Source organism: Schistocerca serialis, chromosome 1 (assembly GCF_023864345.2).
Source record: "Schistocerca serialis cubense isolate TAMUIC-IGC-003099 chromosome 1, iqSchSeri2.2, whole genome shotgun sequence".
Taxonomy (NCBI): Eukaryota; Metazoa; Arthropoda; class Insecta; order Orthoptera; family Acrididae; genus Schistocerca; species Schistocerca serialis.
The window spans coordinates 7,460,093-7,486,335 of record NC_064638.1 but is presented as its reverse complement, the minus strand read 5'-3'; positions in this window follow the sequence as shown (position 1 = coordinate 7,486,335).

The window sequence follows — 26,243 nt, the reverse complement described above, 5'->3', positions numbered from 1 at the left end:
TCCAGCCGACTTGTCTCCAAGGGTCTATGGCTGCCTCAGGGTACCATTTGGTCGTTCTCCTGTAAGTCTAGATTGTCGTATCCGACGCTAAGCTGATAGTTACTTGTAACGATCAGTGCCTCCTATTCACGACGCAACACTCAAATTGCGACGAGATTCAATACATCGTCCTCCAGCCGACTTGTTTCCAAGGGGATATTGCTGCCTCGGGCATCTTATGGTCCGTCTCTTGTGAGTCCCGAGTTTCGAATCCGCGCGAAACTGATAGTTAATTGTAACATTCAGGGCCTCCTAATGACGATAGAACACTCAAATTGCGTCGAGATTCATCACATCGCCTCCTGCCGATTTGTCTCCAAGGGTCTATTGGTGCCTCGGGCACTTTATGGTCGTTCTCCTGTAAGTCTAGATTGTCGAAGCCGACGCAAAACTGATAGTTAAATGTCACGTGCAGGGCATCCTAATGACGATGGAACACTCAAATTGCGCCGAGATTCAATACATCGTCCTCCAGCCGACTTGTCTCCAAGGGGATATTGCTGCCTCGGGCATCTTATGGTCCGTCTCTTGTGAGTCCCGAGTTTCGAATCCGCGCGAAATTGATAGTTAATTGTAACGTTCAGGGCCTCCTAATGACGATGGAACACTCAAATTGCGTCGAGATTCAATAAATCGTCCCTCAGCCAAATTGTCACCAAGGGTCTATTGCTGCCTTGTGCACCTTATGGTCGTTCACCTGTGAGCCTAGATTTTCGAATCCGACGCAAAACTGATAGTTAGTTGTAACGTTCAGGGCCTCCTAATGACGATGGAACATTGAAATTGCGTCGCGATTCAATACATCGTCCTCCAGCCGACTTGTCTACAAGGGGGCATTGCTGCCTCGGGCACCATATGGTCCGTGTCCTGTGAGTCTAGATTTTCGAATCTTACGCGAAACTGGTAGTTAATTGTACCGTTCAGGGCCTCCTAATGTCGATGGAACATTTAAACTGCGTCGAGATTCAATACATCGTCCTTCAGCAGACTTGCCTCCAAGGGTCTATTGCTGCCTCGGGCACCTAATGGTCGTTCTCCTGTGAGTCTAGATTTTCGATTCCGCCGCAAAACTGATAGTTAATTGTAACATTCAGGGCCTCCTAATGACGATGGAACACTCAAATATCGTCGAGATTCAATACATCATCCTCCAGCCGACTTGTCTCCAAGGGGATATTGCTGCCTCGGGCACCATAGGGTCCGTCTCCTGTGAGTCTAGATTTTCGAGTCCGACGCGAAACTGATAGTTAATTGTAACATTCAGGGCCTCCTAATCACGATGGAACACTCAAATATCGTCGAGATTCAATACATCATCCTCCAGCCGACTTGTCTCCAAGGGGATATTGCTGCCTCGGGCACCATAGGCTCCGTCTCCTGTGAGTCTAGATTCTCGAATCCGACGCGAAACTGATAGTTAATTGTAACGTTCAGGGCCTCCTAATGACGATGGAACACTGAAATTGCGTCGAGATTCACTACATCGTCATCCTACCAACTTGTCTACCTCGGGCACCTTATGGTCGTACTCCTGTAAGTCTAGATTGTCGAATCCGTCGCAAAACTGATAGTTACTTGTAACGTTCAGGGCCTCCTAAAGACGATGGAACACTCAAATTGCGTCGAGGTTCAATACATCGGCCACCAGCCGACATGTTTCCAAGGCTCCATTGCTGCCTGTGGCACCTTCTCCTGTTAGTCCAGATTTCCGAATCCGACGCAAAACTGATAGTTGCTTGTAACGTTCAGAGCATCCTAATGACAATGGAACAATCAAATTGCGTCGAGAATCAATACATCGTCCTCCAGCCGACTTGTCTCCAAGGGGATATTGCTGCCTCGGGCACCTTATGTTCCGTCTCCTGTGAGACTAGATTTTCGAATCCGACGCTTAACTGATAGTTAATAGTAACGTTCAGGGCCTCCCAATGACGATTGAACACTCAAATTGTGTCGAGGTTCAATACAACCTCCTCCAACCGACTTGACTCCAAAGGGATAATGCTGCCTCGGGCACCATATGGTCCGTCTCCTGTGAGTCTAGATTTTCGAATCCGACGCGAAACTGATAGTTAATTGTAACATTCAGGGCCTTCCAATGACGATTGAACACTCAAATTGCGTCGAGATTCAATACATGGTCCTCCAGTCGATTTGTCTCCAACGGGGTATTGCTCCCTCGGGTACCTTATGGTCTTTCTCCTGTGAGTCTAGATTTTCGAATCCGACGCATAACTGATAGTTAATTGTAACGTTCAGGGCCTCCTAATGACGACGGAACACTCAAATTGCGTCGAGATTCAATACATCGTCCTCCAGCCGACTAGTCTCTAAGGGGATATTGCTGCCTCGGGCAGTATAGGATCCGTCTCCTGTGAGTCTAGATTTTCGAATCCGACACGAAACTGATAGTTTAATGTAACGTTCAGGGCCTCCTAATGACGATGGAACACACAAATTGCGTCGAAATTCACTACATCGTCATCCAACCGACTTGTCTACCTCGGGCACCTTATGGTCGTTCTCCTGTAAGTCTAGATTGTCGAATCCGACGCAAAACTGATAGTTGCATGTAACGTTCAGAGCATCCTAATGACGATAGAACACTCAAATTGCGTCGAGATTCAATACATCGTCCTCCAGTCGATTTGTCTCCAACCGGATATTGCTCCCTCGGGCACCTTAAGGTCTTTCTCCTGTGAGTCTAGATTTTCGAATCCGACGCATAACTGATAGTTAATTGTAACGTTCAGGGCCTCCTAATGATGATGGAACTCTCAAATTCCTTCGAGATTCGTTACATCGACCTTCAGCCGACCTGTCTCCAAGGGTCTATTGCTGCCTTGTGCACCTTATGGTCGTTCACCTGTGAGCATAGATTTTCGAATCCATCGCAAAACAGATACTTAATTGCAATGATCAGGGCCTCCTAATGACGATGGAACACTCAAATTGCGTCGAGATTAAATACATCGTCCTCCAGCCGACTTGTCTCCAAGGGGATATTGCTGCCTCGGGCACCATATGGTCCTTCTCCTGTGAGTCTAGATTTTCGAATCCGACGCGAAACTGATAGTTAATTGTAACGTCCAGGGCTTCCTATTGACGATGGAACACCCAAATTGCGTCGAGATTCAATACATCGTCGTTCAGGCGACTTGTCTCCAAGGGTCTATTGCTGCCTCGGGCACCTTATGGTCGTTCTCCTTTGAGTCTAGATTTTCGATTCCTACGCAAAACTGTTGGGTAATTGTAACGTTCAGGGCCTCCTAATGACGATGGAACACTCAAATTGCGTCGAGATCCAATACATCGTCCTTCAGCCGATTTGTCTCCAAGGGTCTGTTGCTGCTTCGGGCACCTTATGGTCGTTCTCCTATGAGTCTAGATTTTCGATTCCTACGCAAAACTGTTGGGTAATTGTAACGTTCAGCGCCTCCTAATGACGATGGAACACACAAATTGCGTCGAAATTCACTACATCGTCATCCAACCGACTTGTCTACCTCGGGCACCTTATGGTCGTTCTCCTGTAAGTCTAGATTGTCGAATCCGACGCAAAACTGATAGTTGCATGTAACGTTCAGAGCATCCTAATGACGATAGAACACTCAAATTGCGTCGAGATTCAATACATGGTCCTCCAGTCGATTTGTCTCCAACCGGATATTGCTCCCTCGGGCACCTTATGGTCTTTCTCCTGTGAGTCTAGATTTTCGAATCCGACGCATAACTGATAGTTAATTGTAACGTTCAGGGCCTCCTAATGATGATGTAACTCTCAAATTCCTTCGAGATTCGTTACATCGACCTTCAGCCGACCTGTCTCCAAGGGTCTATTGCTGCCTTGTGCACCTTATGGTCGTTCGCCTGTGAGCCTAGATTTTCGAATCCATCGCAAAACAGATACTTAATTGCAATGATCAGGGCCTCCTAATGTCGATGGAACACTCAAATTGCGTCGAGATTAAATACATCGTCCTCCAGCCGACTTGTCTCCAAGGGGATATTGCTGCCTCGGGCACCATAGGGTCCGTCTGCTGTGAGTCTAGATTTTCGAATCCGATGCAAAACTGATAGTTAATTGTAACGTCAGGGCCTCCTAATGACGATGGTACACTCAAATTGCATCGAGATTCGTTACGTCGACCTTCAGCCGACCTGTCTCCAAGGGTATATTGCTGCCTTGGGCACCTAATGGTCGTTCTCCTGTGTCAAGATTATCGAATCCAACCCAAAACAGATAGTTAATTGCAATGATCAGGGCCTCCTAATAACGATTAAACACTCAAATTGCGTCGAGATTCAATACATCTTCCTCCAGCCGACTTGTCTCCATGGGGTTATTGCTGCCTCGGGAACGAAATGGTCCGGCTCCTGTGAATCTAGATTTTCGAATCCAACGCGAGGCTGATAGTTAATTGTAACGTTCAGGGCCACCTAATGACGATGGAACACTCAAATTGCGTCGAGATTCAATACATCGACCTTCAGCCGACCTGTCTCCAAGTGTCTATTGCTGCCTCGGGCACATTATGGTCGTTCACCTGTGAATCTAGATTTTCGAATCCGACGCAATACTGATAGTTAATTGTAACGTTCATTGCCACCTAATGACGACGGAACACTGAAATTGCGTCGAGGTTCAATACATCGTCCTACAGCCGACTTGTCTCCAAGGAGATAATGCTGCCTCGGGCACCATATGGTCCGTCTCCTGTGGGTATAGAATTTCGAATCCGACGCCAAACTGATAGTTAATTGCAACGTTCAGGGTCTCCTAATGACGATGGAACACTCAAAATACGTCGTGATCCAATAGATCGTCCTCCTGCCGACTAGTCTCCAAGGGTCTATTGCTGCCTCGGGCACCTTATGGTCGCTCCCCTGTGAGTCTAGATTTTCGAATCCGACGCAAAACTGATAGTTAATCGTAACGTTCAGGGCCTCCTAATGACAACGGAACACTCAAATTGCGTCGAGATTCAATACATCGTCCTGCAGCCGACTTGTCTCCAAGGGGATATTGCTGCCTCGGGCACCAAAGGATCCATCTCCTGTGAGCCTAGATTTTCGATTCCGACGCGAAACTGCTAGTTAATTGTAACGTTCAGGGCCTCCTATTGACGATGGAACACTTAAATTGCGTGGAGATTCAATACATCGTCCTTCAGCCGACTTGTCTCTAAGGGTCTATTGCTGCCTCGGGCACCTAATGATCGTTCTCCTGTGAGTCTAGATTTTCGAATCCGACGCAAAACTGATAATAAATTGTAACATTCAGGGCCTCCTAATGACGATGGAACACTCAAATTTCGTCGAGATTCAATACATCGTCCTTCAGCCGACCTGTCTCCAATGGTATATTGCTGCCTTGGGCACCTAATGGTCGTTCTCCTGTGTCAAGATTATCGAATCCAACCCAAAACAGACAGTTAATTGCAATGATCAGGGCCTCCTAATGACGATTAAACACTCAAATTGCGTCGAGATTCAATACATCTTCCTCCAGCCGACTTGTCTCCATGGGGTTATTGCTGCCTCGGGAACGAAATGGTCCGGCTCCTGTGAATCTAGATTTTCGAATCCAACGCGAGGCTGATAGTTAATTGAATCGTTTAGCGCCTCCTAATGACGATGGAACAGTCAAATCGTGTCGAGTTTCAATACATCGTCCTCCAGCCGACTTGTCTACAAGCGGATATTGCTGCCTCGGGCACTATAATGTCCTTCCCTGTGGGTCTAGATTTTAGAACCAGACGCGAAACTGACAGTTAATTGTAACGTTCAGAGCCTCCTAATGACGATGGAACACTCAAATTGCGTCGAGATTCTATACATCGGCCACCAGCCGACATGTTTCCAAGGCTCCATTGAAGCCTGTGGCACCTTCTCCTGTGAGTATAGATTTCCGAATCCGAAGCACAACTGATAGTTTCTTGTAACTTTCAGAGGATCCTAATGACGATGGAACACTCAAATTGCGTCGATATTCAATACATCGTCATCCAGCCGACTTGTCTTCAAGGGTCTGCTGCTGCCTGTGGCACCTTCTCCTGTGAGTCTAGATTTTCGAATCCAACGCAAAACTGATAGTTAATTGTAACGTCAGGGCCTCCTAATGACGATGAAACACTCAAATTGGGTCGAGATTCAATACATCGTCCTCCAGCCGCCTTGTCTCCAAGGGGATATTGCAGCCTCGGGCACCATAGGGTCCGTCTCCTGTGAGTCTAGATTTTCGAATCCGACGCGAAACTGATAGTTAATTGTATCGTTAAGGGCCTCTTAATGAGTATGGAACACTTAAATTGCGTCGAGGTTCAATACATCGTCCTTCAGCCGACTTGCCTCCAAGGGACTATTGCTGCCCCGGGCACCATATAGTCGTCCTCCTGTGAGTCTAGATTTTCGAATCCGACGCAAAAGTGATAGTTAATTGTAACGTTCAGGGCCTCCTAATGACGATGGAACATTCAAATTGCGTCGAGATTCAATACATCGTACTCCAGCCGACTTGTCTCCAAGTGGATATTGCTGTCTCGAGAACCAAATGGTCCGGCTCTTGTGAGTCTAGATTTTAGAATCCGACGCGAGCCTGATAGTTAATTGTAACGTCCAGGGCCTCCAAATGACGATGGAACACTCAAATTGCGTCGAGATTCAATACATCGACCTTCAGCCGACTTGTCTCCAAGTGTCTATTGCTGCCTCGGGCACCATATGGCCGTTCACCTGTGAGTCTAGATTTTCGAATCCGACGCAAAACGGATAGTTAATTGTAACGTTCAGGGCCTCCTAATGACAAAGGAACACTCAAATTGCGTCGAGATTCAATACATCGTCCTCCAGCCTACTTGTCTCCAAGGGGATATTGCTGCCTGGGGCACCAAAGGATCCATCTCCTGTGAGTCTAGATTTTCGATTCCGACGCGAAACTGATAGTTAATTGTAACGTTCAGGGCCTCCTATTGACGATGGGACACTTAAATTGCGTGGAGATTCAATACATCGTCCTTCAGCCGACTTGTCTCTAAGAGTCTATTGCTGCCTCGGGCACCTAATGATTGTTCTCCTGTGAGTCTAGATTTTCGAATCCGACGCAAAACTGATAGTTAATTGAATCGTTTAGCGCCTCCTAATGACGATGGAACACTCAAATCGTGTCGAGTTTCAATACATCGTCCTCCAGCCGACTTGTCTACAAGCGGATGTTCCTGCCTCGGGCACTATATTGTGCTTCCCTGTGAGTCTAGATTTTAGAATCAGACGCGAAACTGACAGTTAATTGTAACGTTCAGGGCCTCCTAATGACGATGGAACACTCAAATTGCGTCGAGTTTCAATACATCGTCCTCCAGCCCTCTTCTATCGTAGGGGATATTGCTGTCTCGGGCAGCATATGATCCTTCTCCTGAGCGAAGATTTTCGAATCCGACCCTAAAATGATAGTTAATTGTAACGTTCAGGGCCTCCTAATGACGATGGAACACTCAAATCGTGTCGCGATTCAATACATCGTCCTCTAGCCGACTTGTCTACAAGGGGATATTGCTGCCTCGGGCACTATATGGTCCTTCCCTGTGAGTATAGATATTAGAATCAGACGCGAAACTGATAGTTAATTGTAACGTTCAGGGCCTCCTAATGTCGATGGATCACTCTACTTGCGTCGAGATTCAATACATCGTCGTCCAACCGATTTGTTTCCAAGGGTCTTTTGCTACCTCGGGCACCTTATGGTCATTCTCCTGTAAGTCTAGATTGTCGAATCCGACGCAAAACTGTCGTTGCTTGTATCGCTCAGGGCCTCCTAACGACGATGGAACACTCAAATTGCGTCGAGATTCAATACATCGGCCACCAGCCGACATGTTTTCAAGGCTCCATTGCTGCCTGTGGCACCTCCTCCTGTGAGTCTAGATTATCGAATCCGAAGCAAAACTGATAGTTGCTTGTAACATTCAGAGCATCCTAATGACGATGGAACACTCGAATTGCGTCGAGGCTCAATACATCGTCCTCCAGCCGATTTGTCTCCAAAGGGATATTGCTGCCTTGGGCACCTTATTGTCGTTCTCCTGCGAGTGTAGATTTTCGAATCCGACGCAAAAGTGATAGTTAATTGTAACGTTCAGGGCCTTCTAATGACAATGGAACACTGAAATTGCGACGAGATTCAATACATCGTCCTCCTGCCGACTAGTCTCCAAGGGTCTACTGCTGCCTGTGGCACCTTCTCCTGTGAGTCTAGATTTTCGAATCCAAGGCAAAACTGATAGTTAATTGTAACGTCAGGGCCTCCTAATGACGATGAAACACTCAAATTGGGTCGAGATTCAATACATCGTCCTCCAGCCGCCTTGCCTCCAAGGGGATATTGCAGCCTCGGGCACCTTATGGTCGTTCTCCTGTGAGTCTGGCTTTTCGAATCCGACGCAAAACTGATAGTTAATTGTAACGTTCAGGGGCATCCTAATGACGATGGAACTCTCAAATTTCGTCTAGATTCAATACATCGTCCTTCAGCCGACTTGTCTCCAAAGGTCTACTACTCCCTCGGGCAACTTATTGTCGTCCTCCTGTGTGTCTAGATTTTCGAATCCGACGCAAAACTGATTGTTAATTGTATCGTTCAGGGCCTTCTAATGACAATGGAACACTCAAATTGCGTCGAGATTCAAGACATCGTACTCCAGCCGACTAGTCTCCATGGAGATATTGCTGCCTCGGGCACCGTATGGTCCGACTCCTGTGAGTCTAGATTTTCGAATCCTACGCATAACTGATAGCTAATTGTAACGCTCAGGGCCACCTAATGACAATGGAACACTCAAATCGCATCGAGGTTCAATACATCGTCCTCCAGCCGACGTGTCTCCAAGGGGATATTGCTGCCTCCGGCACCATAGGGTCCGTCTTCTGTGAGTCTAGATTATCGAATCCGACGCGAAACTGATAGTTAATTGAATCGTTTAGCGCCTTCTAATGAAGATGGAACACTCAAATCGTGTCGAGTTTCAAAACATCGTCCTCCAGCCGACTTGTCTACAAGCGGATATTGCTGCCTCGGGCACTATATTGTCCTTCCCTGTGAGTCTAGATTTTAGAATCAGACGCGAAACTGACAGTTAATTGTAACGTTAAGGGCCTCCTAATGACGATGGAACACTCAAATTGCGTCGAGATTCAATACATCGTCATCCAACCGACTTGTCTCCAGGGGTCTATTGCTACCTCGGGCACCTTTTGGTCATTCTCCTGTAAGTCTAGATTGTCGAATCCGACGCAAAACAGTAGTTACTTGTAACGTTCAGGGCCTCCTAATGACGATTGAACACTCAAATTGCGTCGAGATTCAATACATCGGCCACCAGCCGACATGTTTCCAAGGCTCCATTGAAGCCTGTGGCACCTTCTCCTGTGAGTATAGATTTCCGAATCCGAAGCACAACTGATAGTTTCTTGTAACTTTCAGAGCATCCTAATGGCGATGGAACACTCAAATTGCGTCGTGAATCAATACATCGTCCTCCAGCCGATTTGTCTCCAACAGGGTATTGCTTCCTCGGGCTCCTTATGGTCGTTCTCCTGTGAGTTAGATTTACGAATCCGACGCAAAACTGATAGTTAATTGTAACGTTCAGGGCCTCCTAATGACGATGGAACACTCAAATTGCGTCGAGATTCAATACATCGTCTACCAGCCGACTTGTCTCCAAGGGTCTACTGCTGCCTGTGGCACCTTCTCCTGTGAGTCTAGATTTTCGAATCCAAGGCAAAACTGATAGTTAATTGTAACGTCAGGGCCTCCTAACGACGATGGAACACTCAAATTGCGTCGAGATTCAATACATCGGGCACCAGCCGACATGTTTCCAAGGCTCCATTGCTGCCTGTGGCACCTCCTCCTGTGAGTCTAGATTTTCGAATCCGAAGCAAAACTGATAGTTGCTTGTAACGTTCAGAGCATCCTAATGACGATGGAACACTCAAATTGCGTCGAGGCTCAATACATCGTCCTCCAGCCGATTTGTCTCCAAAGGGATATTGCTGCCTTGGGCACCTTATTGTCGTTCTCCTGTGAGTGTAGATTTTCGAATCCGACGCAAAAGTGATAGTTAATTGTAACGTTCAGGGCCTCCTAATGACGATGGAACACTCAAAATGCGTCGAGATTCGTTAGATCGACCTTCAGCCGACCTGTGTCCATGGGGATTTTGCTGCCTTGGGCACCTTATGGTCGTTCTCCTGTGAGTCTAGATTTTCGAATCCGACGCAAAACTGATAGTTAATTGTAACGTTCAGGGCCTCCTAATGACGATGGAACACTCAAATTGCGTCGAGATTCGTTACATCGACCTTCAGCCGACATGTCTCCAAGGGTCTATCGCTGCCTCGGGCACCTTATGGTCGTTCTCCTGTGAGTCTGGCTTTTCGAATCCGACGCAAAACTGATAGTTAATTGTAACGTTCAGAGCATCCTAATGACGATGAAACTCTCAAATTTCGTCTAGATTCAATACATCGTCCTTCAGCCGACTTGTCCCCAAAGGTCTACTACTCCCTCGGGCAACTTATGGTCGTCCTCCTGTGTGTCTAGATTTTCGAATCCGACGCAAAACTGATTGTTAATTGTAACGTTCAGGGCCTTCTAATGACAATGGAACACTCAAATTGCGTCCAGATTCAAGACATCGTACTCCATCCGACTAGTCTCCATGGAGATATTGCTGCCTCGGGCACCGTATGGTCCGACTCCTGTGAGTCTAGATTTTCGAATCCTACGCATAACTGATAGCTAATTGTAACGCTCAGGGCCACCTAATGACAATGGAACACTCAAATCGCATCGAGGTTCAATACGTCGTCCTCCAGCCGACGTGTCTCCAAGGGGATATTGCTGCCTCGGGCACCATAGGGTCCGTCTTCTGTGAGTCTAGATTATCGAATCCGACGCGAAACTGATAGTTAATTGAATCGTTTAGCGCCTTCTAATGAAGATAGAACACTCAAATCGTGTCGAGTTTCAATACATCGTCCTCCAGCCGACTTGTCTACAAGCGGATATTGCTGCCTCGGGCACTATATTGTCCTTCCCTGTGAGTCTAGATTTTAGAATCAGACGCGAAACTGACAGTTAATTGTATCGTTAAGGGCCTCCTAATGACGATGGAACACTCAAATTGCGTCGAGATTCAATACATCGTCATCCAACCGACTTGTCTCCAGGGGTCTATTGCTACCTCGGGCACCTTATGGTCATTCTCCTGTAAGTCTAGATTGTCGAATCCGACGCAAAACAGTAGTTACTGTTAACGTTCAGGGCCTCCTAATGACGATGGAACACTCAAATTGCGTCGAGATTCAATACATCGGCCACCTGCCGACATGTTTCCAAGGCTCCATTGAAGCCTGTGGCACCTTCTCCTGTGAGTGTAGATTTCCGAATCCGAAGCACAACTGATAGTTTCTTGTAACTTTCAGAGCACCCTAATGGCGATGGAACACTCAAATTGCGTCGTGAATCAATACATCGTCCTCCAGCTGATTTGTCTCCAACAGGGTATTGCTTCCTCGGGCTCCTTATGGTCGTTCTCCTGTGAGTTAGATTTACGAATCCGACGCAAAACTGATAGTTAATTGTAATGGTCAGGGCCTCCTAATGACGATGGAACACTCAAATTGCGTCGAGATTCAATACATCCTCATCCAGCCGACTTGTCTCCAAGGGTCTACTGCTGCCTGTGGCACCTTCTCCTGTGACTCTAGATTTTCGAATCCAACGCAAAACTGATAGTTAATTGTAACGTCAGGGCCTCCTAATGACGATGAAACACTCAAATTGGGTCGAGATTCAATACATCGTCCTCCAGCCGCCTTGTCTCCAAGGGGATATTGCAGCCTCGGGCACCATAGGGTCCGTCTCCTGTGAGACTAGATTTTCGAGTCCGACGCGAAACTGATAGTTAATTGTATCGTTAGGGGCCTCTTAATGACTATGGCACACTTAAATTGCATCGAGGTTCAATACATCGTCCTTCAGCCGACTTGTCTCCAAGGGTCTATTGCTGCCTCGGGCGCCATATAGTCGTTCTCCTGTGAGTCTAGATTTTCGAAAACGACGCGAAACTGATAGTTAATTGTAACGTTCAGGGCCTCCTAATGACGATGGACACTCAAATCGTGTAGCGATTCAATACATCGTCCTCCAGCCGACTTGTCTACAAGGGGATATTGCTGCCTCGGGCACCGTATGGTCCGACTCCTGTGAGTCTAGATTTTCGGATCCTACGCATAACTGATAGTTAATTGTAATGCTCAGGGCCTCCTAATGACGATGGAACACTCAAATTGCATCGAGGTTCAATACATCGTCCTCCACGCGACGTGCCTCCAAGGGGATATTGCTGCATCGGGCTCCATATGGTCCGTCTCCTGTGAGTCTAGATTTTTGAATCCGATGCGGAACTGATAGTTAATTGTGACGTTCAGGGCCTCCTATTGACGATGGTGCACTCAGATTGCGTCGCGATTCAATGCAACGTCCTTCAACCGACTTGTCTCCAAGAGTCCATTGCTGCCTCGTTCACCTTATGGTCGTTCCCCTGTAAGTCTAGATTTTGGATTCCGACGCGAACCTGATTGTTAATTGTAACGTTCAGGGCCTCCTAATGACGATGGAACACTCAAATTGCGTCGAGTTTCAATACATCGTCCTCCAGCCCTCTTCTATCGTAGGGGATATTGCTGCCTCGGGCAGCATATGATTCTTCTCCTGAGCGAAGATTTTCGAATCCGACCCTAAAATGATAGTTAATTGTAACGTTCAGCGCCCCCTAATGGCGATGGAACACTCAAATTGCGTCGAGAGTCAATACATCGTCCTCCAGCCGACTTGTCTACAAGTGGATATTGCTGCCTCGGGCACCATATGGTCCGTCTCCTGTGAGACTAGATTTTCGATTCCGACGCAAAAATGATAGTGAGATGTAACGATCAGCGCCTCCTAATGATGATGGAACACTCAAATTGTGTCGATATTCAATTCATCGTCCTCCAGCCGACTTGTCTCCAAGGGGATATTGCTGCCTCGGGCTCCATATGGTCCGTCTCCTGTGAGTCTAGATTTTTGAATCCGACGCAAAACAGATAGTTAATTGTGACTTTCAGGGCCTCCTATTGACGATGGAGCACTCAGATTGCGTCGCGATTCAATGCAACGTCCTTCAGACGACTTGTCTCCAAGGGTCTATTGCTGCCTCGTTCACCTTATGGTCGTTCCCCTGTGAGTCTAGATTTTGGAATCCGACGCAAAACTGATTGTTAATTGTAACGTTCAGGACCTCCTAATGACGATGGAACACTCAAATTGCGTCGAGATTCAAAACATCGTCCTCCAGCCGACATGTCTCCAAGAGGATATTGCTGTCTCGGACACCATATGGTCCGTCTCCTGTGAGACTAGATATTCGAATCCGACGCGAAACTGATAGTTAATTGTAATGTTCAAGGCCTCCTAATGACGATGGAACACTCAAATATCGTCGAGATATAATACATCGTCATTCAGCCGTCCTGTCTCCAAGAGTCTATTGCTGCCTCGGGCAACTTATGGTCGTTCTCCTGTGTGTCTGGATTTTGGAATCCGACGCAAAACTGATTGTTAATTGTAACGTTCATGGCCTATTAATGACGATGGAACACTCAAATTGCGTCGAGATTCAATACATCGTCCTCCAGCCGACTAGTCTCCAAGGGGTATTGCTGCCTCGGGCACCGTATGGTCCGACTCCTGTGAGTCTAGATTTTTGAATCCGACGCAAAACTGATAGTTATTTGTAACGTTCAGGGCCTCCTAATGACGATGGAACACTCAAATTGCGTCGATATTCAATACATCGTCCTCCAGCCGACTTGTCTCCAAGGGGATATTGCTGCCTCGGGCACCGTATGGTCCGACTCCTGTCTATTGCTGCCTCGGGCACCATATGGTCTTTCTCCTGTGAGTCTAGATTTTCGAATCCTACGCATAACTGATAGTTAATTGTAACGCTCAGGGCCTCCTAATGACGATGGAACACACAAATTGCATCGAGGTTCTATACATCGTCCTCCAGGCGACGTGCCTCCAAGGCGATATTGCTGCCTCGGGCACCATATGGTCCGTCTCCTGTGAGTCTGGATTTTCGACTCCGACGCAAAAATAATAGTGAGATGTAACGATCGGTGCCTCCTAATGATGACGGAACACTCAAATTGCGTCGAGATTCAATACATCGTCCTCCAGCCGACTGGTCTCCAAAGGGATATTGCTGCCTCGGGCTTCACATGGTCCGTCTCCTGTGAGTCTAGATTTTTGAATCCGACGCGGAACTAATAGTTAATTGTGACGTTCAGGGCCTCCTAATGACGATGGAACACTCAAATTGCGTCGAGATTCAATACAACGTCCTTCAGCCGACTTGTCTCCAAGTGTCTATTGCTGCCTCGGGCACCTTATGGTCGTTCCCCTGTGAGTCTAGATTTTGGAATCCGACGCAAACCTGATTGTTAATTGTAACGTTCAGGGCCTCCTAATGACGATGGAACACTCAAATATCGTCGAGATACAATACATCGTCCTTCATCTGACCTGTCTCCAAGAGTCTATTGCTGCCTCGGGCAACTTATGGTCGTTCTCCTGTGAGTCTAGATTTTCGAATCCGACGCATATCTGGTAGTTAATTGTAACGTTCATGGCATCCTAACGACGATGGAACACTCAAATTGCAACGAGATTCAATACATCGTCCTCCAGCCTACTTGTCTCCAAGGGGATATTGCCGTCTCGGGCACCAAATTATCCTTCTCCTGTGAGTCTAGATTTTCGATTCCGACGCCAAAATGATAGTGAATTGTAACGTTCAGCACCTCCTAATGACGGTAGAACAATCAAATTGCGTCGAGATTCAATAAATCGTCCTTCAACCGACTTGCCTCCATGGGTCTATAGCTGCCGCGGGCACTTTATGGTCGTTCTCCTGTGAGTCTAGATTTTGGAATCCGACGCAAAACAGATTGCAATTGTAACGTTCGGGGCCTCCTAAAGACTATCGTACACTCAAATTGCGTCGAGTTTCAATACATCGTCCTCCAGCCGTCTTGTATCCAAGGGGATATTGCTGTCTCGGGCACCATATGATCCTTCTTCTGAGCGTAGATATTCGAATCCGACCCTAAAATAATAGTTAATTGTAACGTTCAGCGCCTCCTAATAATGATGGAATACTCTAATTGCGTCGAGATTCAATTCATCGTCCTCCAGCCGACTTGTCTCCAAGGGGATATTGCTGCCTCGGGATCCATATGGTCCGTCTCCTGTGATTCTAGATTTTTGAATCCGACGCGAAACAGATAGTTAATTGTGACGTTCAGGGCGTCCTAATGACGATGGAACACACAAATTGCGTCGAGTTTACATGCATCGTCCTTCAGCCAACTTGTCTCCATTGGTCTATTGCTGCCTCGGGCACCTTATGGTCGTTCTCCTGTGAGTCTAGATTTTGGAATCCGACTCAAAACTGATTGTTAATTGTAGCGTTCAGGGCCTCCTAATGACGATGGAACACTCAATTTGCGTCGAGACCCAATCCATCGTCCTTCAGCCGACCCTTCTCCAAGGGTCTATTGCTGCGTCGGGCACCTTATGGTCAGTCTCCAGTAAGCCTAGATTTTCAAATCCGACGAAAAACTGATAGATAATTGTAACATTCAGGTCCTCCTGATGACGATGGAACACTCAAATTGCGTCGAGATTCAATACATCATCCTCCAGCCGACTTGGCTCCATGGGGATATTGCTGCCTCGGGCACCTTATGGTCGTTCTCCAGTGAGTCTAGATTTTCGAATCCGAAGCGAAACTGACTGTTAATTGTAACTTTCAGGGCTTCCTAAATACAGTGGAACATTCAAATTACGTCGAGATTCAATACATCGTCATTCAGCCGACTTGTCTGCAGGGGTCTATTGCTGCCTCGGGCACCTTATGGTCGTTCTCCTGTGAGTCTAGATTTTAGAATCCGACGCAAAACTGATAATTAATTGTAACGTTCAGGGCCACCTAATGACGATGGAACACTCAAATTGTGTCGAGATTTAATACATCGGCCTCCAGCCGACTTGTCTCCAAGGGGATATTGCTGTCTCGGGCACCAAATGATCCTTCCCTGTGAGTCTAGATTTTCGAAACCGACGCAAAAATAATAGTGCGATGTAACGATCACCGCCTCCCAATTATGATGGAGCACTCAAATTGCGTCGAGATTCAATACATCGTCCTTCAGCCGACTTGTCTCAAGGGTCTATTACTGCCTCGGGCACCTTAGGGTCGTTCTCCTGTGAGGGTAGATTTTGGAATCCGACGCAAAACTGATTGTTAATTGTAACGTTCAGGGCCTCCTAATGACGATGGAACACTCAAATTCCGTCGAAATTCAATACATCGTCCTCCAGCCGACTTGTCTCCAAATTGCTGCCTCGGGCACCATACGGTCCGTCTCCAGTGAGTCTAGATTCTCGAATCCGACGAAAAACTGATAGTTCATTGTAACATTCAGGGCCTCCTAATGACGATGGAACACTAAAATTGCGTTGCGAACCAATACATCGTTCTCCAGCCGACTTGTCTCCAAGGGTCTATTGCTGTCTCGGGCACCTTATGATCGTTTTCCTGCGAGTCTAGATTTTCGAACCCGACGCCAAGCTGATAGTCAGTTGTAACAGTCAATTCCTCCTAATGACGATGGAACACTCAAATTGCGTCGAGACTGAATACATCGTCCTTCAGCCGACTTTTCTCCAAGGGGAGATTGCTGCCTCAAGCACCTTATGGTCCGTCTCCAGCGAGTCTAGATTTTCTTATCCGACGAAAAACTGATAGTTAATTGTAACATTCAAGGCCTCCTAATGACGATGGAACACTTAAATTGCGTCGAGATACAATACATCGGCCTCCAGCCGACTTGTCTCCAAGGGTCTATTGCTGCCTCGGGCATCTTATGGTCGTTCTCCTGTGAGTCTAGATTTTCGAACCGCCGCATAACTGATAGTTAATTGTAAAGTTCAGGGCATCCTAACGACGATGGAACACTCAAATTGCGTCGAGATTCAATACATCGTTCTCCAGCCGACTTGTCACCTCGGGTCTATTGCTGCCTCAGGCACCTTATGATCGTTCTCCTATGGGTCTAGATTTTCGAACCTGACGCCAAACTGATAGTTAATTGTAACATTCAGGTCCTCCTAATGACGATGGAACACTCAAATTGCTTCGAGATTCAATACATCGTCCTCCAGCCGAATTGTCTCCATGGGGATATTGCTGAGTCGGGCACCTTATGTTCGTTCTCCAGTGAGTCTAGATTATCGAATCCGACGCGAAACTGATTGTTAATTGTAACGTTCATTGCCACCTAATGACGATGGAACACTCAAATTGCGTCGATATTAAATACATCGGCCTCCAGCCGACTTGTCTCCAAGGGGATATTGCTGTCTCGGGCACCAAATGACCCTCCCTGTGAGTCTAGATTTTCGAATCCGACGCAAAAATAATAGTGAGATGTAACAATCAGCGCCTCCTAATGATGATGGAACACTCAAATTGCGTCGAGATTCAATACATCGACCTCCAGCCGACTTGTTCCCAAGGGTCTATTGCTACCTCGGGCAACTTTGGTCGTTCTCCTGTGAGTCTAGACTTTGGAATCCGACGCAAAACTGATTGTTAATTGTATCGTTCACGGCCTCCTAATGACGATGGAACACTCAAATTGCGTCGAGATTCAATAGATCGTCCTCCATCCGACTTCTATCCAAGGGGATATTGCTGTCTCGGGCACGATATGATCCTTCTCCTCTGCGTGGATTTTCGAATCCGACCCTAAAATGGTAGTTAATTGTAACGTTCAGCGTCTCCTAATGCCGATGGAACACTCAAATTGCGTCGAGATTCTATACATCGTACTCTAGCCGACTTGTCTCCATGGGGATATTGCTGCCTCGGGCACCTTAAGGTCGTTCTGCTGTGAGTTTAGATTTTCGAATCCGAAGCAAATCTGATTGTTAATTGTAACGTTCGGGGCGTCCTAATGACGATGGAACACTATAATTGCGTCGAGATACAATACATCGTCCTCCAGCCGACTTGTAACCAAGGGGATATTGCTGTCTCGGGCACCAAATGATCCTTCACCTGTGAGTCTAGATTTTCGGATCCGACGCCTAAATGATAGTGAATTGTAACGTTCAGCGCGTCCTAATGACGATAGAGAAATCAAATTGCGTCGAGATTCAATTCATCGTCCTCCAGCCGACTTGTCACAAGGGGATATTGCTGCCTCGGGCTCCATATGGTCCGTCTCCTGTGAGTCTAGATTTTTGAATCCAAAGCGAACCTGATAGTTAATTGTGACGTTCAGGGCATCCTAATGGCGATGGAGCACTCAAATTGCGTCGCGAACCCATACATCGTTCTCCAGCCGACTTGTCTCCAAGGGTCTATTGCTGCCTCGAGCACATTATGATCGTTTTCCTGCGAGTCTAGATTTTCGATCCCGACGCCAAGCTGATAGTCAATTGTAACATTCAAGGCCTCCTAATGACGATGGAACACTCAATTTGCGTCGAGATTCTATACATCGTCCTCTAGCCGACATGTCTCCATGGGGATATTGCTGCCTCGGGCACCTTAAGGTCGTTCTGCTGTGAGTTTAGATTTTCGAATCCGACGCGAAACTGATAGTTAATTGTAACGATCAGGGCTTCCTAATGACGATGGAACACTCAAATTGCGTCGAGAGTCAATACATCGTCATTCAGCCGACTTGTCTCCAAGGGTCTATTGCCGCCTCGGGCACCTTATGGTCGTTCTCCTGTGAGTCTCGATTTTCGAATCCGACGCAAAACTGATAGTTAATTGTAACGTTCAGGGCCTCCTAATCACGATGGAACACTCAAATTGCGTCGAGGTTCAGTACATCGTCCGCCAGCCGACGTGCCTCCAAGGGGGTATTGCTGCCTCGGGCACCATATGGTCCGTCTCCTGTGAGACTAGACTACCGATTCCGACGCAAAAATGATAGTGAGATGTAACGATCAGCGCCACCTAATGATGATGGAACACACAAACTGCGTCGAGATTCAATACATTGTCCTCCAGGCGACTTGTCTCCAAGGAGATATTGCTGCCTCGGGTTCCATATGGTCCGTCTCCTGTGAGCCTAGATTTTTGAATTTGACGCGAAACTGATAGTTAATTGTAACCGTCAGAGCCTCCTAATGACGATGGAACACTCAAATTGCGTCGAGATTCAATAAATCGTCCTTCAGCCAACTTGTCTCCAAGGGTCTATTGCTGCCCCGGGCACCTTATGGTCGTACTCCTGTGAGTCTAGATTTTCGAATCCGACGCGAAACTGATTGTTAATTGTAACGTTCAGGGCTTCCTAATTATGATGGAACACTCAAATTGCGTCGAGACTCAATACATCGTCATTCAGCCGACTTGTCTGTAGGGGTCAATTGCTGCCTCGGGCACCTTATGGTCGTTCTCCTGTGAGTCTAGATTTTAGAATCCGACGCAAAACTGATAATTAATTGTAGCGTTCAGGGCCACCTAATGACGATGGAACACTCAAATTGCGTCGAGATTCAATACATCGTCCTTCAGCCGAATTGTCTCCAAGGGTCTATTGCTGCCCCGGGCACCTTATGGTCGTTCTCCTGTGAGTCTAGATTTTCGAATCCGACGCGAAACTGATTGTTAATTGTAACATTCATTGCTTCCTAATGACGATGGAACACTCAAATTGCGTCGAGAGTCAATACATCGTCTTCCAGCCGACTTGTCTACAAGGGGATATTGCTGCCTCGGGCTCCATGTGGTCCGTCTCCTGTTAGTCTAGATTTTCGAATCCCACGCAAAAATGATTGTTAATTATAACGTTCAGGGCCACCTAATGACGATGGAACACACAAATTGCGTCGAGATTCAATTCATCGTCCGCCAGCCGACTTGTATCCAAGGGGATATTGCTGTCTCGGGCACCATATGATCCTTCTCCTCAGCGTAGATTTTCGAATCCGACCCTAAAATGATAGTTAATTGTAACGTTCAGCGCCTCGTAATGACGATGGAACACTCAAATTGCGTTGAGATTCAATACATCGTCCTCCAGCCGAATGGTCTCCATGGGGATATTGCTGCCTCGGGCACCATATGGTCGTTCTCCAGTGAGTCTAGATTATCGAATCCGACGCGAAACTGATTGTTAATTGTAACATTCATTGCTTCCTAATGACGATGGAACACTCAAATTGCGTCGAGAGTCAATACATCGTCCTCCAGCCGACTTGTTCCCAAGGGTCTATTGCTGCCTCGGGCATGTTATGGTCGTTCTCCTGTGAGTCTAGACTTTGGAATCCGACGCAAAACTGATTGTTAATTATAACGTTCACGGCCTCTTAATGACGATGGAACACTCAAATTGCGTCGAGATTCAATACATCGTCCTCCAGCCGACTTGTATCCAAGGGGATATTGCTGTCTCGGGCACCATACGATCCTTCTCCTCAGCGTGGGTTTTCGAATCCCACCCTAAAATGATAGTTAATTGTAACGTTCAGCGCCTCCTAATTCCGATGGAACACTCAAATTGCGTCGAGAGTCATGCCATCGTCCTCCAGCCGACTTGTCTACAAGGGGATATTGCTGCCTCGGGCTCCATGTGGTCCGTCTCCTGTTAGTCTAGATTTTCGAATCCCACGCAAAAATGTTTGTTAATTGTAACGTTCAAGGCCACCTTATGAGGATGGAACACTCAAATTGCGTCGAGATTCAAAACATCGGCCTCGAGCCGACTTGTCTCCAATGGTCTACTGCTGCCTCGGGCACCTTATGGTCGTTCTCCTGTGAGTCTAGATTTTGGAATCCGAAGCAAAACTGATTGTTAATTGTAACGTTCAGGGCCTCCTAATGACAAAGGAACACTCAAATTGCGTCGAGATTCAATACATCGTCCTCCAGCCTACTTGTCTCCAAGGGGATATTGCTGCCTGGGGCACCAAAGGATCCATCTCCTGTGAGTCTAGATTTTCGATTCCGACGCGAAACTGATAGTTAATTGTAACGTTCAGGGCCTCCTATTGACGATGGAACACTTAAATTGCGTGGAGATTCAATACATCGTCCTTCAGCCGACTTGTCTCTAAGAGTCTATTGCTGCCTCGGGCACCTAATGATTGTTCTCCTGTGAGTCTAGATTTTCGAATCCGACGCAAAACTGATAGTTAAATGAATCGTTTAGCGCCTCCTAATGACGATGGAACACTTAAATTGCGTCGAGGTTCAATACATCGTCCTTCAGCCGACTTGTCTCCAAGGGTCTATTGCTGCCTCGGGCACCATATAGTCGTTCTCCTGTGAGTCTAGATTTTCGAATCCGACGCGAAACTGATAGTTAATTGTAACGTTCAGGGCCTCCTAATGACGATGGAACACTCAAATCGTGTCGCGATTCAATACATCGTCCTCTAGCCGACTTGTCTACAAGGGGATATTGCTGCCTCGGGCACTATATGGTCCTTCCCTGTGAGTATAGATATTAGAATCAGACGCGAAACTGATAGTTAATTGTAACGTTCAGGGCCTCCTAATGTCGATGGATCATTCTACTTGCGTCGAGATTCAATACATCGTCATCCAACCGATTTGTTTCCAAGGGTCTTTTGCTACCTCGGGCACCTTATGGTCATTCTCCTGTAAGTCTAGATTGTCGAATCCGACGCAAAACTGTCGTTGCTTGTATCGCACAGGGCCTCCTAACGACGATGGACACTCAAATTGCGTCGAGATTCAATACATCGGCCACCAGCCGACATGTTTTCAAGGCTCCATTGCTGCCTGTGGCACCTCCTCCTGTGAGTCTAGATTTTCGAATCCGAAGCAAAACTGATAGTTGCTTGTAACTTTCAGAGCATCCTAATGACGATGGAACACTCGAATTGCGTCGAGGCTCAATACATCGTCCTCCAGCCAATTTGTCTCCAAAGGGATATTGCTGCCTTGGGCACCTTATTGTCGTTCTCCTGTGAGTGTAGATTTTCGAATCCGACGCAAAAGTGATAGTTAATTGTAACGTTCAGGGCCTTCTAATGACAATGGAACACTGAAATTGCGTCGAGATTCAATACATCGTCCTCCTGCCGACTAGTCTCCATGGAGATATTGCTGCCTCGGGCACCGTATGATCCGACTCCTGTGAGTCTAGATTTTCGAATCCTACGCAAAACTGATAGTTAATTGTAACGTTCAGGGCCTCCTAATGGCGATGGAACACTCAAATTGCGTCGAGATTCGTTACATCGACCTTCAGCCGACCTGTCTCCAAGGATCTATCGCTGCCTCGGGCACCTTATGGTCGTTCTCCTGTGAGTCTGGCTTTTCGAATCCGACGCAAAACTGATAGTTAATTGTAACGTTCAGGGGCATCCTAATGACGATGGAACTCTCATATTTCGTCTAGATTCAATACATCGTCCTTCAGCCGACTTGTCTCCAAAGGTCTACTACTCCCTCGGGCAACTTATGGTCGTCCTCCTGTGTCTCTAGATTTTCGAATCCGACGCAAAACTGATTGTTAATTGTATCGTTCAGGGCCTTCTAATGACAATGGAACACTCAAATTGCGTCGAGATTCAAGACATCGTACTCCAGCCGACTAGTCTCCATGGAGATATTGCTGCCTCGGGCACCGTATGGTCCGACTCCTGTGAGACTAGATTTTCGAATCCTACGCATAACTGATAGCTAATTGTAACGCTCAGGGCCACCTAATGACAATGGAACACTCAAATCGCATCGAGGTTCAATACATCGTCCTCCAGCCGACGTGTCTCCAAGCGGATATTGCTGCCTCGGGCACTATATTATCCTTCCCTGTGAGTCTAGATTTTAGAATCAGACGCGAAACTGACAGTTAATTGTAATGTTAAGGGCCTCCTAATGACGATGGAACACTCAAATTGCGTCGAGATTCAATACATCGTCATCCAACCGACTTGTCTCCAGGGGTCTATTGCTACCTCGGGCACCTTTTGGTCATTCTCCTGTAAGTCTAGATTGTCGAATCCGACGCAAAACAGTAGTTACTTGTAACGTTCAGGGCCTCCTAATGACGATGGAACACTCAAATTGCGTCGAGATTCAATACATCGGCCACCAGCCGACATGTTTCCAAGGCTCCATTGAAGCCTGTGGCACCTTCTCCTGTGAGTATAGATTTCCGAATCCGAAGCACAACTGATAGTTTCTTGTAACTTTCAGAGCATCCTAATGGCGATGGAACACTCAAATTGCGTCGTGAATCAATACATCGTCCTCCAGCCGATTTGTCTCCAACAGGGTATTGCTTCCTCGGGCTCCTTATGGTCGTTCTCCTGTGAGTTAGATTTACGAATCCGACGCAAAACTGATAGTTAATTGTAACGTTCAGGGCCTCCTAATGACGATGGAACACTCAAATTGCGTCGAGATTCAATACATCGTCTACCAGCCGACTTGTCTCCAAGGGTCTACTGCTGCCTGTGGCACCTTCTCCTGTGAGTCTAGATTTTCGAATCCAACGCAAAACTGATAGTTAATTGTAACGTCAGGGCCTCCTAATGACGATGAAACACTCAAATTGGGTCGAGATTCAATACATCGTCCTCCAGCCGCCTTGCCTCCAAGGGGATATTGCAGCCTCCTGCACCATAGGGTCCGTCTCCTGTGAGTCTAGATTCTCGAATCCGACGCGAAACTGATAGTTATTTGAATCGTTTAGCGCCTCCTAATGACGATGGAACACTTAAATTGCGTCGAGGTTCAATACATCGTCCTTCAGCCGACTTGTCTCCAAGGGTCTATTGCTGCCTCGGGCACCATATAATCGTTCTCCTGTGAGTCTAGATTTTCGAATCCGACGCGAAACTGATAGTTAATTGTAACGTTCAGGGCCTCCTAATGACGATGGAACACTCAAATCGTGTCGCGATTCAATACATCGTCCTCTAGCCGACTTGTCTACAAGGGGATATTGCTGCCTCGGGCACTATATGGTCCTTCCCTGTGAGTATAGATATTAGAATCAGACGCGAAACTCATAGTTAATTGTAACGTTCAGGGCCTCCTAATGTCGATGGATCACTCTACTTGCGTCGAGATTCAATACATCGTCATCCAACCGACTTGTCTCCAGGGGTCTATTGCTACCTCGGGCACCTTATGGTCATTCTCCTGTAAGTCTAGATTGTCGAATCCGACGCAAAACAGTAGTTACTTGTAACGTTCAGGGCCTCCTAATGACGATGGAACACTCAAATTGCGTCGAGATTCAATACATCGGCCACCAGCCGACATGTTTCCAAGGCTCCATTGAAGCCTGTGGCACCTTCTCCTGTGAGTATAGATTTCCGAATCCGAAGCACAACTGATAGTTTCTTGTAACTTTCAGAGCACCCTAATGGCGATGGAACACTCAAATTGCGTCGTGAATCAATACATCGTCCTCCAGCTGATTTGTCTCCAACAGGGTATTGCTTCCTCGGGCTCCTTATGGTCGTTCTCCTGTGAGTTAGATTTACGAATCCGACGCAAAACTGATAGTTAATTGTAATGGTCAGGGCCTCCTAATGACGATGGAACACTCAAATTGCGTCGAGATTCAATACATCCTCATCCAGCCGACTTGTCTCCAAGGGTCTACTGCTGCCTGTGGCACCTTCTCCTGTGAGTCTAGATTTTCGAATCCAACGCAAAACTGATAGTTAATTGTAACGTCAGGGCCTCCTAATGACGATGAAACACTCAAATTGGGTCGAGATTCAATACATCGTCCTCCAGCCGCCTTGTCTCCAAGGGGATATTGCAGCCTCGGGCACCATAGGGTCCGTCTCCTGTGAGACTAGATTTTCGAGTCCGACGCGAAACTGATAGTTAATTGTATCGTTAGGGGCCTCTTAATGACTATGGCACACTTAAATTGCGTCGCGGTTCAATACATCGTCCTTCAGCCGACTTGTCTCCAAGGGTCTATTGCTGCCTCGGGCACCATATAGTCGTTCTCCTGTGAGTCTAGATTTTCGAATCCGACGCGAAACTGATAGTTAATTGTAACGTTCAGGGCCTCCTAATGACGATGGACACTCAAATCGTGTCGCGATACAATACATCGTCCTCCAGCCGACTTGTCTCCATGGGGATATTGCTGCCTCGGGCACCTTATGTTCCGTCTCCTGTGAGACTAGATTTTCGAATTCGACGCGAAACTGATAGTTAATTGTAACGTTCAGGGCTTCCCATTGGCGATTGGACACTCAAATTGCGTCGAGGTTCAATACATCGCCCTTCAGCCGATTTGTCTCCAACAGGGTATTGCTTCCTCGGGCTCCTTATGGTCGTAATCCTGTGAGTTAGATTTACGAATCCGACGCAAAACTGATAGTTAATTGTAACGTTCAGGGCCTTCTAATGACAATGGAACACTCAAATTGCGTCGAGATTCAATACATCGTCCTCCAGCCCACTAGTCTCCATGGAGATATTGCTGCCTCGAGCACCGTATGGTCCGACTCCTGTGAGTCTAGATTTTCGAATCCTACGCATAACTGATAGCTAATCGTAACGCTCAGGGCCACCTAATAACAATGGAACACTCAAATCGCATCGAGGTTCAATACATCGTCCTCCAGCCGACTTGCCTCCAAGGGGATATTGCTGCCTCGGGCACCATATAGTCCGTCTCCTGTGAGTCTGGGCAAAAATAATAGTGAGATATAACGATCAGCGCCTCCTAATGATGACGGAACACTCAAATTGCGTCGAGATTCAATACATCGTCCTTCAGCCGACTTGTCTCCAAAGGTCTATTGCTGCCTCGTGCACCTTATGGTCGTCTTCCTGTGAGTGTAGATTTTCGAATCCGATGCACAACTGATAGTTAATTATAACGTCCAGGGCCTCCTAATGACGATGCAACACTCAAATTGCGTCGAGATTCAATACATCGTCATCCAACCGACTTGTCTCCAAGGGTCTATTCCTGCCTCGGGCACCTTATGGTCGTTCTCCTGTGTGTCTATATTATCGAATCCGACGCAAAACTGGTAGTTAATTGTAACGATC